At 49.7% G+C, this 15,088-nt stretch overlaps 1 protein-coding gene and 1 long non-coding RNA gene across 5 annotated transcripts in view; both read right to left on the bottom strand.

The window, feature by feature from the left end:
• Positions 1–15,088, bottom strand: part of NRG2 (neuregulin 2) — a 165,848-nt gene that overhangs the window by 128,984 nt on the left and 21,776 nt on the right. The window lies entirely within an intron of this gene.
• Positions 6,174–8,815, bottom strand: LOC114012591 (uncharacterized). The gene is made up of 3 exons (XR_003555139.2): positions 7,644–8,815; positions 7,393–7,549; positions 6,174–6,562 (listed from the first exon to the last, which is right to left on the bottom strand). It is a non-coding gene; the product is annotated as an uncharacterized LOC114012591 (long non-coding RNA).

Below are 15,088 nucleotides of genomic sequence, written 5' to 3'. Positions count from 1 at the left end.
TCTCCAGAACCTGGGAGATGCAGTCAGAAAAGAAATAAGAAACAACTGAGTCAGTGTGAATACATCATGCCAAACCTCAGCAGGGCAGTCAGTCCCACAGGCAGAGAAGGATCTAGAAGGTATTGTGGGTCACAGCCTGCACAGGAGTCCATGCCCACTGATGGGCATGGGGGGGAAGGGGCATGAGTCCCATGGGTTTTAAATATCCCCACTGATGAAGACTCCACATCCTCTCTGGGGAGTCCATACCAGTGTTTGAGCACTCTCACAATAGAAAAGGCGTTTTTGTTTAGATGGAACCTCCCATGGGCCCACTGCCTCTGGTCCTGTCACTGGACACTACTGAGGAGAGTCCAGCTCCCTCTTCTTCATTCCCTGCCATCAGGTATTTATACACATGGATAAGGTTACCCTGAGCCTTCTCTTCTGGACCAGTTTCAGCCTCTCATATAAGAGATGTTCCAGCCTCTTAAGCATTCATGGGTCCAGTTTGCTTAAGTGCTCCCTAACCTGAAGGCAAGTCTTCCTTGTTCCAGACGTTTCCCCTGGTCTCAGGATTTTAGGATTGCTGAAGGCTGGTCTTACCAGTAAAGACTAAAGCAAAAAAGGCATCAAGTACCTCAGCTTTTTCCACATCTTCTGTTACCAGGTCCTCAGCACCAATCAGCAGCAGTCCCACACTTCCCCTAGTCTTCCTTTTGCTGTTTACATACTTACAGAATCCTTTCTTACCATCCTTCACGCTCCTCACCAGATTCAATTCCAGGTCACTCTATCCCTGCAAGATCAGACAGCGACTCTATAATCCTCCTCGGTCACATGCCTTTGCTTCCACCTCTTGTATGTCTCCCTTATATGTCTGAGTTCAGTTATAAGCCCCTTCCTCACCCATGCAGGCCTTTGCTTGATTAATCTCAGTTCTATCCCTTCACCTTTGGCTTATGTATGAGCATCTGCTGCTTCCTCAGGTCTTTGCGTAGGTCTCTTTATGGGGGATAGCACGGTTACTCCAAGCCATGTTGTCTGAAACCAGCCTCCAGCCCACCAGCTAGATTTTTCTGATGTCATATGGATATTCAGCTCCCCATCACAACTGATCTTCTTATATCAGCCAATTGTGGCATTTGTTTGTGTTTGCTATGTAAGTGGAGCAGATGGAAAAACCACAAAGGAAGTAGTGGTAGCTAAGTCTCCCCTCTTGCCCTATTCACCCATTTAAAGCCTTGCTGCACAACATGGTATGTTTCAACACCTGCAGTGATAAATAGTAGCACAAACCAGGAACAACCACCCCGTCATGTTTACCCTCAAGTGTTCCTTGGTCACATTGCAACCCACAATAGCATTCGTTAACAAGTGTTAGAACATAGTTACAAATTGAAACAAACACAAATGCTCCGTCAGTGTTATTGCAGACTTCATTAATGATGATCCTTCGCATTTCAGCAACAGCCATTCAAGGATCTGAAAACATTTATATGCTTCTGTGAGCCAAGCGTCATGCTCCATGTGCAAGCCAGATGTTCACAACATCATTTTAGAAATGAGGGAACGAAGTTCACAGGACTGACTCCAGATCTCTTTCCTCCCACTGAGTAATCCACTGCCCACCAACTAGTCATAGGGGAATTATCCAATTCAAGGCAAGGCAGGATACTATTATGGTCTCTTTGTTTCCTTGCATTGCCTCTATTCCCTTGTTCCTCATCTTGTATTTCAATTCTAGCCCTGGAGGGGTACCTCTGAACGTGTCCGCTGCAGCACAGCATGGCACAGAGATGCAACTTAGCTCTACCCAGTACAGCCAGGCGGCAATGGTACCAGAATCTGGGTAACAGAGAGCTCTTGAAGTAGGTCTCCAGCAGCTGCATGCATCAAGCCAGGCCTCTTACAGACAGAGCAAACCCAGTGAATTTGCAGTAGCAGCAAAGCCAACTAGATCAAACATCTCTCCCATTCCAGCCATCTCCCCTGCAGAGCCTGGGCAGGGCCCTGTCCACCTCCAAAACCTTGCACTTCAAAGAGCCAAAATGAGAATCAAGAAAGTGATTCCCGCTTAGCAAACTGACCTTTTTAAGGTGCTTAGCTCCTCCCTCTCCCCCCACACCTTGCTGGCTGAGCAGTACAAGAGAATCCCTTGCAGCTAAAGAAACACCTATGCCTACAAAGCCGCAGCCGACTGCAGAATCTCTCCTACATCCCTCCTGCCAAACTGCTCCACCAGCTGGGTCTCTGCATCGTGTAATTTTTTCAAGATTAATGAAAAATCACACGGCGCTCCCTCTAGTGACAACCTAAGCACATTCAAGCAGTCGGGTCGCAGCTTGCAGAAGCACTGCAAACTGTTTTAGGCAAAACAGGCAATATTTTTACACATGACATCTAACATCTACAGTCTCTCTCATGTCTTTGACATATCCAAACCTACCTTAGTCTCTCTCTCTGGGGCTGCTGCTGCTCTGCAAGCACAGGTCTCACCAAGCTCAAGAGGCTGCTAACAGGATCTGCAGAGCTTCGCCAGACCTCAGTTAAAATCTAGTCTGAGCTGAGAGTGACCTCAAGGTAAAAGCACTGGGCGGACACAGTCACCTGAGCAGGGTCATCACGTGTGCACTTTGCAGCTGGCACTCATTGATCAAATAAAAGCAAGTTCAGGAACTGAAAGCAGCTATGCAACAGAGAACAGCCACAGCTCAAACCAGCATTCCATCTCCTGCATTCGTTCCAGGGACAACAGAATGTTGTCAAACCCAGGCCTAGTCACCCTAAGCCATGCAACCCATAATATCACCTCCTATAATGTACTCATACATAACCTCACAAAGTGTGGGTGAGATGAGTGGACAGTGAGGTGGGCTGGGAACTGGCTGAACGGCAGAGCTCAGAGGGCTGTGATCCGTGGTGCAGAGCTGAGCTGGAGGCCTGTAGCTAGCAGTGTTCCCCAGGGGTCCTGTTCAACTCAGTTATCAGTGACCTGGCTGAAGGGACAAAGCGTGCCCTCAGCCAGTCTGCTGAGGATACAAAACTGGGAGCAGTCTCTGATCCACCAGAGGCTACGCTACCGTTCAGCCAGATGTGGTCTAGCTACAGCTGGGTGGACATGAACCTCAGGAAGTTCACCAAAGGCAAATGTAGGGTCCTGCACCTGGGGAGGAACAACCCCATGCAACAGTGCAGCACCACAGCACCAGCATAGACACATGGTTGGACTTTATCAGAGAGGCTTGCCATGGCCCCTGGCAGGGGCCACTGTTCCATCATCAGCCCCACCAGACAGCCACACCAACTGCAGTCAAACAACAAGCATCAGCATGATAAAAATGAGATTTTTCTGCTTTTTCTTTCAGGTCCAGAAAGTCTAGGAGTAGCCCCAAAGCACTGACACCTCTTCCTGAGTTAGCAGGGAGCCTGAGAAAGCTGCTGTGAAGGGGGAGAGCCATACTAATGGGGCTTGAGCCCCTACCTCACCCACACCATGGCTGCTCAGGTTAAGGGGAAAGGAGGGAAGCCTCATATAACTGCTACCAGCTCTCACCAGCTCTGCAATGCTGGCTGCTTCAGTTCGTGTTATCTGCCTCATATCAAGGAATCCTAAAACCACAGAATGGTTGAACTCTCCCCCCATGGAATCATCGTTCACCCAAGCTTCTCTCTCTGCAACACCACCCACATGATGGCTGAAAAACAGCCACTAGCCAGGGTGCTGGGGGAAAGCCAGGATAATGAGAAAGGCACCATCAGAGTCTGGACACAAAGGGAAGACTTAGAGGTGCAGACTGAGCAGGCATGGGGGTGTGGAGAGTCCCCAAGGGATACAAGCCACAGCAACGGGGAATCAGTTGGAAGGGCCCACAGCCCTGCAGGAAACCATGGGGATGGAGGGAAGGGCATAGGGATGGAGGGAAGAGCATGGGGCCAGAGGGAAGGCTCTGCAGCCCTAAGACCAAAGAGCCTGGAGAACTGCAGAAGAAGGGAGGACATCCGCATGCCTGTGTAGGAGCAGCGCATGCACGGGGAGGTAGCAGCCACCACACAACTCCACCAAGTGCCACAAGTGACCCGAGGCAGAGAGGGTCCATCTGGCTGGGGCCAGCCCCCTTATGGCAGGGCTGGGGTCCTGTCTCACCATGCACCTCCACTCAGAGGTGATGGGCAGAGGCCAGAAGCTCTGGGCACAGCGCTGCTGCCAAAAGCCATTCCCTCGCCCATTGCCATGGCATACTCAGGGCAGGTGCTGGCCCGCAGCAGAGAGGGTCCCCAAAGGCCAGGGAAGCTGCAGGTACCTCAGGACACAGCAGGCAGTGCTGGGGCAGTGCAGGTGTCAGGACAGGTCCCAGCAGGCAGGACATGGTGGCAGGAGAGAGAGAGACAGGCACGGACAGATGTGTCTCCTGCTCCTGCTCCTGGGAGCAGTGGTGGAGGATGGCGGATAAGCTTGTGCACTTATTTCATGCCATTTAACTCTCTGCACTATAGCTATTTAAAATAAATTAATTAAAATAATCACAGTGCTGTGGCATCCCCCTGTCCACTGCAAACCAGAAGCCTTCAGCAGAGCAAGCTGTGTCCGGCGTTCCTGATCCTTGATGGAAGCAGGAGCTCATGTATGCTAGACTGGGGAGACCAAACCAGGGCAATGGGCTCTGTGCAGCAGACTTGCACGGAGAGCAGGGCACACGCTGTGCTGCTCCAGTGACAGGGACAGCATGTGGCACCTTGACTCCTAGCGAGGCAGAGCAGGAGAGCGAGAAACAGAGTCCTAGCAGACCTGTGAGGCACCAGCTCCCAGCAGGACACATGAGACTGATTTCTTACGAGGAACAGTCAGTACATACTGCACTGGCTCCTAGCAGGGCAGGGCCAGAGGGCAGCGCACACACTTCTAGAGGGACACGTGGGAACCATTAGCTCCCAGCAGGACTCGTGACACACTGACTCCCAGCCAGACAAGACTAATGTGTGATGTACCAGCTCCTAGCTGATGCTCTGACTACCAGCAGGATGCCTGTGCTGAACTAACCCCCAGCAGGACATTTGTGATGCACTGGCTGCCAGTGGAGCTGAGCCCCATAAGACACACCAGCTCCCCATAGGACACAAGGGACTGACTGATTCCCAGCACGATACCTGTAGTGCCAAGATTCTCAGTGGGACACATCTAACACACCAACTCCCAGTAGGACACAGCCAACACAAGAACTTTTAGTAGAGCAGAGCCAGGGTGCAAGGTGCCAGCAGAGTATGTGCAAAACACACTGAATCCCAGCAAGGCACACCCACTGTGTGCCAGTTCCCATCAGGACACACATAATGCACCAACTCCCAGCAGGGCTAGGCCTGCCAGTGACGCACCAGCTCCCAGCAGGACACTTGTGATGCAGTGACTCCCAGTGCGACACATATGATACACCAGCTCCCAGTGAGACGCGCAATGCACTGACTTTCAGCACAACACATGCGATGCACCGACTCCTGCTGAGACACTCACAAGCGCACCAGTTCCCAGAGAGAAGATGCAATACGATGACTCCTAGTGTGGCCGGGTCAGTGTGTGAGGCACAAGCTTCTGGCATAACATGTGTGAAGCACTAGTTCCTAGAGCACCAGGCGCTATCTGTGAGACACCAGCTCCCAAATGACACACCAGCTCCTATGGGAAAAGGACTGGCATGCAATGCACAGACCCCTCTGTGCCTGGCTCCCTGTCCAGGGAGTCTCTGTCCTGGCAGAAGAGAGGTCCAGGACAGGACAGGCTGTGTGGCTGGGGGACAGGGACACCATAGCAGGGCTCCCAGTGCCACCTAGTGGGGACAGGAAACGCTCAGGGGCCACCCAACCCTGAAACCTGGGTGCTGCTGGGTGCAGCCGACTTTCCCCCCCCAGGCCAGCCTCTCTCACCACCCTGCCAGAGATCCATAGCTTCTGCCCACAAGCTGCAATGTCCAGAAAACATTACAGCCACTCTCATAAGAGGATGTTTCAAGAAAGCCCCCCAAAAGTATTACATCTTCTGGGGCACACACTGATGCTTGATGCTCGTTTTATCTGCACAGCTATCTGTGAATTATCCCTCCTCTGTGCGTGTGAACTCTGACACACAATCATGCATATACAGGAATGCGTCGCAGACACATCAGCCAAGGAAAACACCAGCACAGCAACAGCTTGTGTGACTGCACAAGTTTTATTCTGTAGGCTTTCTCCCCGAAAAACAGGCCAGAGGTTCTGCGAGATGGAAACAGCAGATGAGGCCATAAAGGTGCGGTACAGAGCTCTGTGCAAGTTTACAAATGGGAAGGCTAAAAATGAGTAACAAATGCAATTTAACCGGGGGTGGGGTGGGGGGGGTGGGGGGGTTTGGTGCACGGGTTATGAGTGGATTTGCAATCCTGGTGTGCGAATGCAATCTTTCCTTCCACCTCTCCAACCAGCAGGCAACCGTCAATCTCTTAAGACGTTTCTCCACTTATCTACAGCCATTTAACCACTTGGCATTTTCTTCCATTCCATCTGCATCCTCAGTCTCTTCCTTCCTCACGTGTCCTTAGCCTGAAAACAATACCTAGGATATTAAGGAGAAAACCATGATACCTTGTGGAAGAGATGGAGCCTTCTCCAGGTGAAGGCACCCTCATGAACACTGGTGTGTCACTCAGCTGGTCTGCCCAGTGTAGTATAGCCCATACACTGAAAACAGACCAAGTAAGGCCCCAAGAAATTACTAGTTTCCAGTAGATACCCCCGGTTCACCTACTAGTCAAACACAGCCCCTCATTGCTCAAAGGATCAGCTACCAGATTTTTGTTGGCCTTAATCATGATTAAGCTGAGCATCTCTCCAGGGAGTTTTTCCAGGGAACGCAAATCCCTGCAAAAATTAAATCAGCTCCAAGATGCTCTATTATCCTCATGATCCACTCTGAAATCAAGGCAAAGGGTGAGGCTGGAAAATCAGGCCCATTGTGATAATGATCTCAGCTAGGCTGGATCCCCAATACTTCTCCAGTAATACATGAGACACGTCTGGAAATGGGGAGAGAGGAAATACATTCAAAAAGAAGTGGTCACAGAGTTCAAGGCAACAGAAGGGAAGGAGCTAACAAGAAACCCTGCCATTAAGAAGGCAATTAGGTAAAATCCAGGGCCTAGGTAAACTAACAGGTTGGTCACATCTCTCTAAACATGAACCCCATACAAAGCCAAGACACCAGGTGAGTAGCTTAGGTATGTTCAGAAAGCCAAATGACATTCCCATGGGGTCACACTGTCCTGAGCCCCTGCTCCCTAGGACAGCCCCTTCTCACCTACAGCAAAAACCCTGCAGGATCCCAAAGAAACACCAGCTGGTCTCCAAGCACTTAAACTGAAGGCTGTCCTCTTACCATGAACTCACCTCCTCTGCTCTCACATGTCCCAGCTGCCAACCTACTGCCTAGTTTCAAAACAGCAGATTTGGGATCGGAGTAGTCAAGTGAGCTGTGGTGGTCCAACAGGCTTCCACACAACTAGTGTCCTCCAAGAGCTGCCCTCTCCTCCCAGAGCAGCACAGTCTGAAAGAAAGGAAAGACATGTGGGCAAACATCAGTCTCAAAGCTGAACTCCTCCAGCTGCTCAGGACCAGATGATTATTTTAAGAGCACTTACATGAGAGAAAGAATAGCTTGGAAACTGCTAAGGAGAGACTTGACTAGGTCCCCTCCAGGTCACCAAGCACACTCAGGGCAGCAGAAGCAGCTCCAGGCTCTTGGCTCTGTCAAAATTTGGTGGCAAAACTGAAAAATGTGGTAGAAGACATTTTCTTTTTGCAAATTTTGCCAACCTGTCACAACACACTGGTGGTGATGAGCTGCAGAGAGATTTGGGCAGGCAGTGGCAGGAGCTAGGCTCAGCACAGGTGAGGTTGGTAGGCACGTTGTGGGGAAGGAAGACTGGGAGACATATGAACATAGCAGAGCTAACACTGTTACTAGGATTGGGGAGAAAACTGGAGAAAGGTGTGTTTGGGGGTGGGATTATCAGATCCTAGAACCGCCCAGGGATAGTCAGACCCATCAGATTCTAAACAGCCCAGATAATCACAGCAGTCAAGTCCCTGCTGGTGCATAGCCTGTCCCAAAGGCAGAGAGAATAAGAAATACAACATGAGGCCAGAGTGGCTTTACGCTACCTCCAGGCCAGGTAGACCAGCTGGCCTTCAGTGCTGCACACCCAGGCAAGCCCTGCTTCCCTCAGCAAAAACCCAGAGGGCTGACCACAACGTGCTTGGGTGTGACAGCTGGCATCTGCATAGGAAAGGGTCCTTCAGCATGACACATTATCATCTAAATCCCAAGACAGATATTAACATCTGTCATCTGGCTCTAGCAAGGCTTTAAGGGTTTGGGGGAATGAAACAGGTAACCCCAGCGTGGCTTGAGAGGAGAAGGAGCTTCCCCCCACCAGACAGCGGCTCTAAACCCTAGACCCTACATCAAAATAAGTTGCAGATCTCAAACTAGACTTCTCCATGGAAACTGAGGTCTCCTCACACCTACATGCCCAAGCAGTCCAGGGCAATGCTCACCAGGGAAGCAAGAGGAATAGCTGGGATAGGCAAAAAGGGGAGCTCAAACAAACGTCTCTGGAGAGTACACATACTAAGCTCCGAGTATGCCTGCACTGCCCAGCAGCTTCGTTCCCTGTCTTGCTCCCAGGTCCCAGTCTCTGACTGTCCATCCACATTGCAAGTACAGCCTTTTCCACACGGGCTGTAGTTTGGACGAGATCAGTTTGGCTTCTCCTAGGTGACAGATCACTGCACATGATGGATCATGCTGGGGCTGCTGAAACCCCAGAAATTACTGACGGTGTCTCAGAGCCACTGAGCACTACAAGGGACCCATAAGTGACCTGGGCCAAAAATTACACAGTGTGGAAGCGGTCATCCCCAAGCTCTGCGGACTCAAGCCACTTTTCATCATGTGTCATGGGAGTCAGGGAAGAGCAAACTCCCTCTGCAGTAGATGCTGAAGCTCTGTTCTCACCACTGAAGGGAGCTCAGGCATCTGTACCTGGCTGATGGTACAAGTTGTACTGGATAAGAGCAACAGTCTGCCAAGACTAGTGCTCTTCCCCAGCAATGGCACACAACTTGGTAAAGGCCACAAGAAACGAGGTGAGTACAGAGTGATCCCACCTGTAACAGTGCCTTCCCAGCTGCCTACAAACTGCTCCTCAGTCCACCTCCTGAGCTAGAGATTGTAGTTGCCCTGCAATATCTAACAGCACTGCTCAAGAGGTTATGACACATTTTGACTCCCGCCTTTGAATGGGGAGTGAGCAATCCCTACATATCTCATCTGCAAAGGATGGCAAGCCCTCCTTGGAAGCTTTTCAAAGAGAAGTTGCATATTAATATCTCCAAGTTTAAAATTACTTGCTGAAACAAGCTATGTGCCAGGCTGTCCCACCTTTATCTCTGCAGTACTGGGAACATGCCCACAAGAAGTAGACAACCTCCAGATGGGTAGCAGAATAGAAAAACCTGAGGCTGATGTCCTCCAAACATACCACAAACTCATCACATCTCCAGGGGATCCCAGCAGACAACTCTTAATTTATGTCTTCTACATAGAGACCACCAGCCAAAAAGAATAAATGCTGGCCTTTACACTGCCTCACCTCTCTGCTCCGCAAATTAGAGAAGCCCTAATGTTTGCCTGCATATCAGCACAAACATGCTACCTCAAACAACTTGAAGCTGACAGTATTTTAGTCTTCCATGTTGAATACTGAGGACCTGAGCTTGCAGCTTCCTGAGTATGAAGGCAAAGAAACTTGAAGAAAACTGCAGCTCAGTTTGAACCACATTTTTTCTGAGCATCAGTCACTCCCTGTAATTAATTAGATCCCCAAAATACACAAGAAACTAAGAAAAACAACAGCCACAAGCTAAGATGACTGCACTCTATCAAAAAAGCTTTAATCTCTATGCAATGAATAAATAACTCTGACGTAACTATACACAGCAATTTTTCATCAGATGTCTGAGTATCAACCTCCCTTTCCAGACCTACTCTGATACAGCTACCAGCAAATGTGCTGATGGAAAACCACTGGCCACATTCACAAATGTGTCTAAAATCTAGCACATGAATCCAGCAGAAGCTGTTTCAAGAACCTACCACACCACCCCCTCCTTCTATAGCAACGCCACCTTGCAAGCCTCAGCATCTCTCTGTGCACTCCATGGGTATTTTAGCCCATAGCCTCACCATGGAAAGCACAAATACTGCTTTTTCAAGGATAAACAAGAGGTCAAAATCTGAGTGGATATTCCCAAAATCCATCAGACATCTTGAGGTTGGAAAAAAAAAATAACCCCAGAGCATTCAAATGCAGCTTTCCCAGGTGTATGGCCAACAGACTCTGTACCCAAACCAATGCCAGTAGCTGATGGATACTATTCATCTCCAGATTCCCAGTCAACTGGAGTCAGAATGTGATGATTTTGTGTGCTACTGGCCTCTCACTGGGACAATACAAACAAACAGGCTATTTCTGCACTAACAATTGTCCCTTTTCAGGGAAGGCTCTTTCATATCAGGCAGCCCATATTGCTACTGCTTAATCAGGCCGAGATTTAAGGAAGCCTGCTGTGAGATGACACAGATTGCTTCCTCCCTCGGGAGCTGGCGATCACCATGGTCAGTGTGTAACCGGCAACCCCTGCAAAAAGAGTCCCCATTATACACAACAGCTGAGTTCTCTTCTTCCTCTGCCAGCTCTTGGCCTCCATAGATCTGGACTAGGACCAAGGAGCCACCCCAGATGTTGGCCTTTTTATTCCTCGGAAGTCTTAACTGGCCACAGCTGGAAAGCAACGACTGAGGGAATGTGTAGCTGTTCACACATCTCTTCTGCCTCTCGTGTCAGCTCCGTAGACAGAGCTTTGTCTTGGTGTAGATGAAACCATCTGCTCAGTGTCTGGCAACTCCAGGCAGGCAAAGGGCAGGGAAGGCTGCCACAGCCAGCTGCCTGCCACCCAGGCAATTCCTGACTGTGCTGAGCAGCCAGGGCAGGGCAGCTCTGGCTGAGAAGGACCACCAGCATGGAGGGGAAAGGAGGATGGCGCACATTCCCCACGACAGGTCTGGAACAGGGCACCAGGATCAACCCAAACAGCTCCAGGTAGCTGAGACCTTTTGATCTCCCTCCTTCACGACCTCTGTGAAAGACTCATCAGGTGCCCTACAAGAGGCACTGGTGAGGGATTGTGCCTCCAAAGCATGCAAGTCTGCTGGGGCCCTGGTTCTACCTTCCTGTCAGGGTGCCAGAGCTAAGCAGTGTACCATCTGACGTGGACCTAGCATGGGTTCAGCAGCCTTACTCCCACTTGGGTGTTAAAGTTGTTGTTGAGATGCAGAAATTAGGCATGCAGGATCCCCAGCCACACATATCTCCAAACTCTCTTCCATCCTAGCAGGGGAGATAGTGTGTCCCAGGCAACAGCCTGATTAGCACCATCACCATCCCACACCTCAAGACTCTTCCAGCCTGCCTGGCAGCTTCTGCCTTGGGTCCCTATTCCAAAGCTCAAGCTTGTGTCTGGAAAACACTTCACCCAGATCAGAGCCTGCTATTACTCCGTGCCCAAAGTCTCCCCTGATTTGACAGACTACATCCTCAGGCTGTACAAATGACTCCAGGCCTGTGTCCAGACCCACTGCTATTGCAACTTATTTGAGCACTGTCTTTTCATCGAGCCACTCATCATCATCCCTGCATGGGATATCTCTGCAGCCTGGAGATCAAGGTGAGCAAAGACCACTTTGTATAGCAGGTGTGCAAGAAATCAACTGAAAGTTGCAGCAAGCTGCACGGTGATAGCTGCCCATCATTGACTTCCCTGCCCTTGAAAAACAGTCCCATGGGAAATTCTTCCAAATCACACAAGGAGCAGAAAATGTAGTTTAAGAAGGGAAAGTGTCAGCAGCTTTCCCTGAAGATGTTGCTTATAATTATTGAAATATATGTATTTGTGGGGTCTGCACATGAGTGTCTACACAGGCACAAACACAAAGTACACAGCTATGTGTCCAGCCATTTTCTCTGGCAAACCTAAACAAAAAGCACCCATTTCTTGGTGTCAGCTCTGCTAAAGTACAGCTGGGCTAAAAGTGATGGAATGAACAGTACTGTGCACAAATACACCATCCAAATTGCAGAAAGGCTGCTTCTGTTTCCCATGCATTTGTAAAACTTATATAATATTTTAATAGTCAGAGGAGTTGGAGATGTACATTTTTACTGCTGCTGAAGTGTACCCTAGTTGTTTCAGCTTGCAGGATAAGAACAGGACACACAGGAGGTCCCAGACATGTTCCCAGACAGCTCCTGCATCCCAGGCCAGTTTCCTAGATGCAACTGTGGCCTCAGAAGATCCCACACCAGCATGCCTGGCCAAGCTCTGCAGGAGCAAGACAGCTCCTACAGGGAGAGATGGCTACACAGGAGCCAGGAACCAGTAGGAAATCAACAGGGCAGCTTCAAAACTGACAGCTTCTCACCTCCTCCAAACTTGGGAGATGTGGCAATACCACAGGGTGGAATAAAACCAAGTGCATTTGATTTCTAAATGTCCCCTGACTTCACTTCATCAGCTATGCTATTAGAAACACATGCAAGGGAATGCATTATTATTTCCAGATATGATTTTCATCTGAGAGTCCCTTTCAACACAAAGTGTAGCTGTGTTACAGCTGAATATCATTTCAGGCAGATTTCTCCACACCAGCAAGAACAAGCTTCACCCTAAGCAGGTTAGAGCTGATATGGATCATTTCAGAAGACCATCATGGCCCACTGTTAGCAACAGGTGCTGCCTATTAACCTTAATTAAGACACAGGTGACACTAATCACTTAATTGGTCCTTCATTAGGATCTAAAAAACCTTTATGCATAGAAAAAAACCCACACATCTGGCCCAGCTTAAGATACCAGCCTTCATCATCTCTACCTTGCTTTCCCCTCCACGTATTTCCAAGCCCCTGGGGAAAACCCACATCAGGCTCAGACCAGCAACTGTACAGGAGCTGGAAGACCTCGTCACTTCCTCCCCAGCCAGGCTGGCACCACATCAGAGCTGTCACCAGGTCTCTCCTGTCCTACTTTCCTGCAACTGGATGTCACTACATGGGAGTAAGGGCCTTGGAGACTCTGGGACTAACACGTGCAGTTTTCTAGGACAGCATGTTCCAGTTGTGAGCTCCAAAGAGCATGTCGAACACAATGGAGAGCCAGCTCCCACTCAGAGGCAGTTCATAGCACCACCAAATTCAGTTTTAGACCCTGCTCTGTCTTGGCCACAGCAAACCACTCCTTTTGTGCAGCCCATTGGCAGAGCTTGGTGCCTCCCAAGGATGCTCTCCCTCCTCCAGACCCTCTGGAATGGAAGGACCCTGAGGGCCTTCACCATGGAGAAGCCATCTCATGAAAACCCTTCCATGCACCTTGACTTCCCATGGCTTCCTGACCTCCTGCAGCCTTGTGTCAGGAAGGGCAGCGAGCAGACCTAGTGTGAGGTTACCATAGCCTTTCCACACCTCTCTCAGGAAGCTCAAAAGAGTTGTGCTAGGAGAGGCTGTTGCTCCTTCCCAACACCCATAATCTCCTACAACAGGATTAGAAGAGCACAGGTTGATAAATGCTTCTTCTGAGACATCCATCCCACTATGGGCTGCCCCTGCCTTCCCAAAAAAATACCTTTGGGGTCTGGGTTTTTTCTGGGTTACAAGCACCACAGGACAGCAAAGGGTGACCACTAAAGAAATGTTCATCCAGGTCCTAAGGTTCAGTATTTACATCACTGAGCACCACAGGAATCTTGCTGCTGCTATTAGCTGTGATCTTTTGAAAACCAGACACTATGATATAGCAGTACCAGTATATTAAACTGCATGAGAATAGTATGAGTATCTGCACTCTCATGCTGTTGTAAACTCCTTGACACTATTGTATCTGGGGCAAAACAACTCCTGGTCACAGTTCAGGAGCTGGCATGGCTAAGTAACCTTCTCTATAGGTTTCAGCAGTTGTGTTCAACAGCATGGGCACAAACTGCACTTTGGTATCTGTGCCAGAGAACAACGTCATAGCAATGAAGCCGAGGGACTGTGAGATGAGCCATGTCAAGAGGTGTCCAGCACCCAGTGGGATGAGAAAGCCAAATTTTCCCCATCGTCCCACAGTACTGCAAACAATGTGCTACAGCCAACAGAGTTAGTGTGCAAAAGAAAAAAAGAACCGCCTATCTGAGCAGCCCAATTCCTGCCTCGGTTTGTTTCATCTCCAGCAAATTAAGCATTAAAAAATTAAGTAGATCCAATAAAATGCAAGTCAGTCCATCCCTCGCCCTATACTCCAACAGCAGGAAAACAACAGCTGGCTGGAGCTGGCAGTTAAATGGGTATCCAAATGCATCTTGCAGCCTAAAATCCTCACTCAGTGGAACAAGGCCTCAGCATCTGACAAGGCCACTGACAAAATTGCTCTGTCACCTTGAAGCTTTGTCAGAGGCTGTCTGTGCTGGACACAAGTCTTCAGTGGAGCCTGCATGAGGAACCAAAGGCCTCTTTGCACTGGGCTCAGCCAAAGATGCCCAGAAGCACATTAGGACTGCACCGGCTTCAGCCCTTCCTCCAAGGGAGCCTTTGCTTCATGACCTTGAGGTGACCCACCCCGAAACTCAGACTGTCCAGCTGACTCTTCTGTGGAATCAGGGGAAATCATTATCATAAACAAAATAATCAAAGGATTCACATGTCTTTCCCTACCGTGTCTCCAACAGCTCTCCTACACCCTTCCATCTTCTGCTTCCTCACATGTGCTGCCCCTGTCCTCTTCCCTCCTGTCTTGTGATCTTCCAAAGATGCTGCCTGAGAAGCAGCAGAGAGCAGAGCAGAGACATTCCCAGTGCTAACAGCAGAGCACAGGACCACCCGCAGGCAGAGCTTCACGCTTGCCAGAACTTTCACTGCAGACCTCCCTGGGGGACAGCAGCAGTTAGAGGTTTTCCACCTGACAGCAGGTTTCTAGCCTTCCCCGCTCT

Source organism: Falco peregrinus, chromosome 8 (genome assembly GCF_023634155.1).
Source record: "Falco peregrinus isolate bFalPer1 chromosome 8, bFalPer1.pri, whole genome shotgun sequence".
NCBI classification, from domain to species: Eukaryota; Metazoa; Chordata; class Aves; order Falconiformes; family Falconidae; genus Falco; species Falco peregrinus.
Note: the sequence above shows the minus strand (reverse complement) of the source record. Positions and strands in the feature narration are given on the sequence as shown.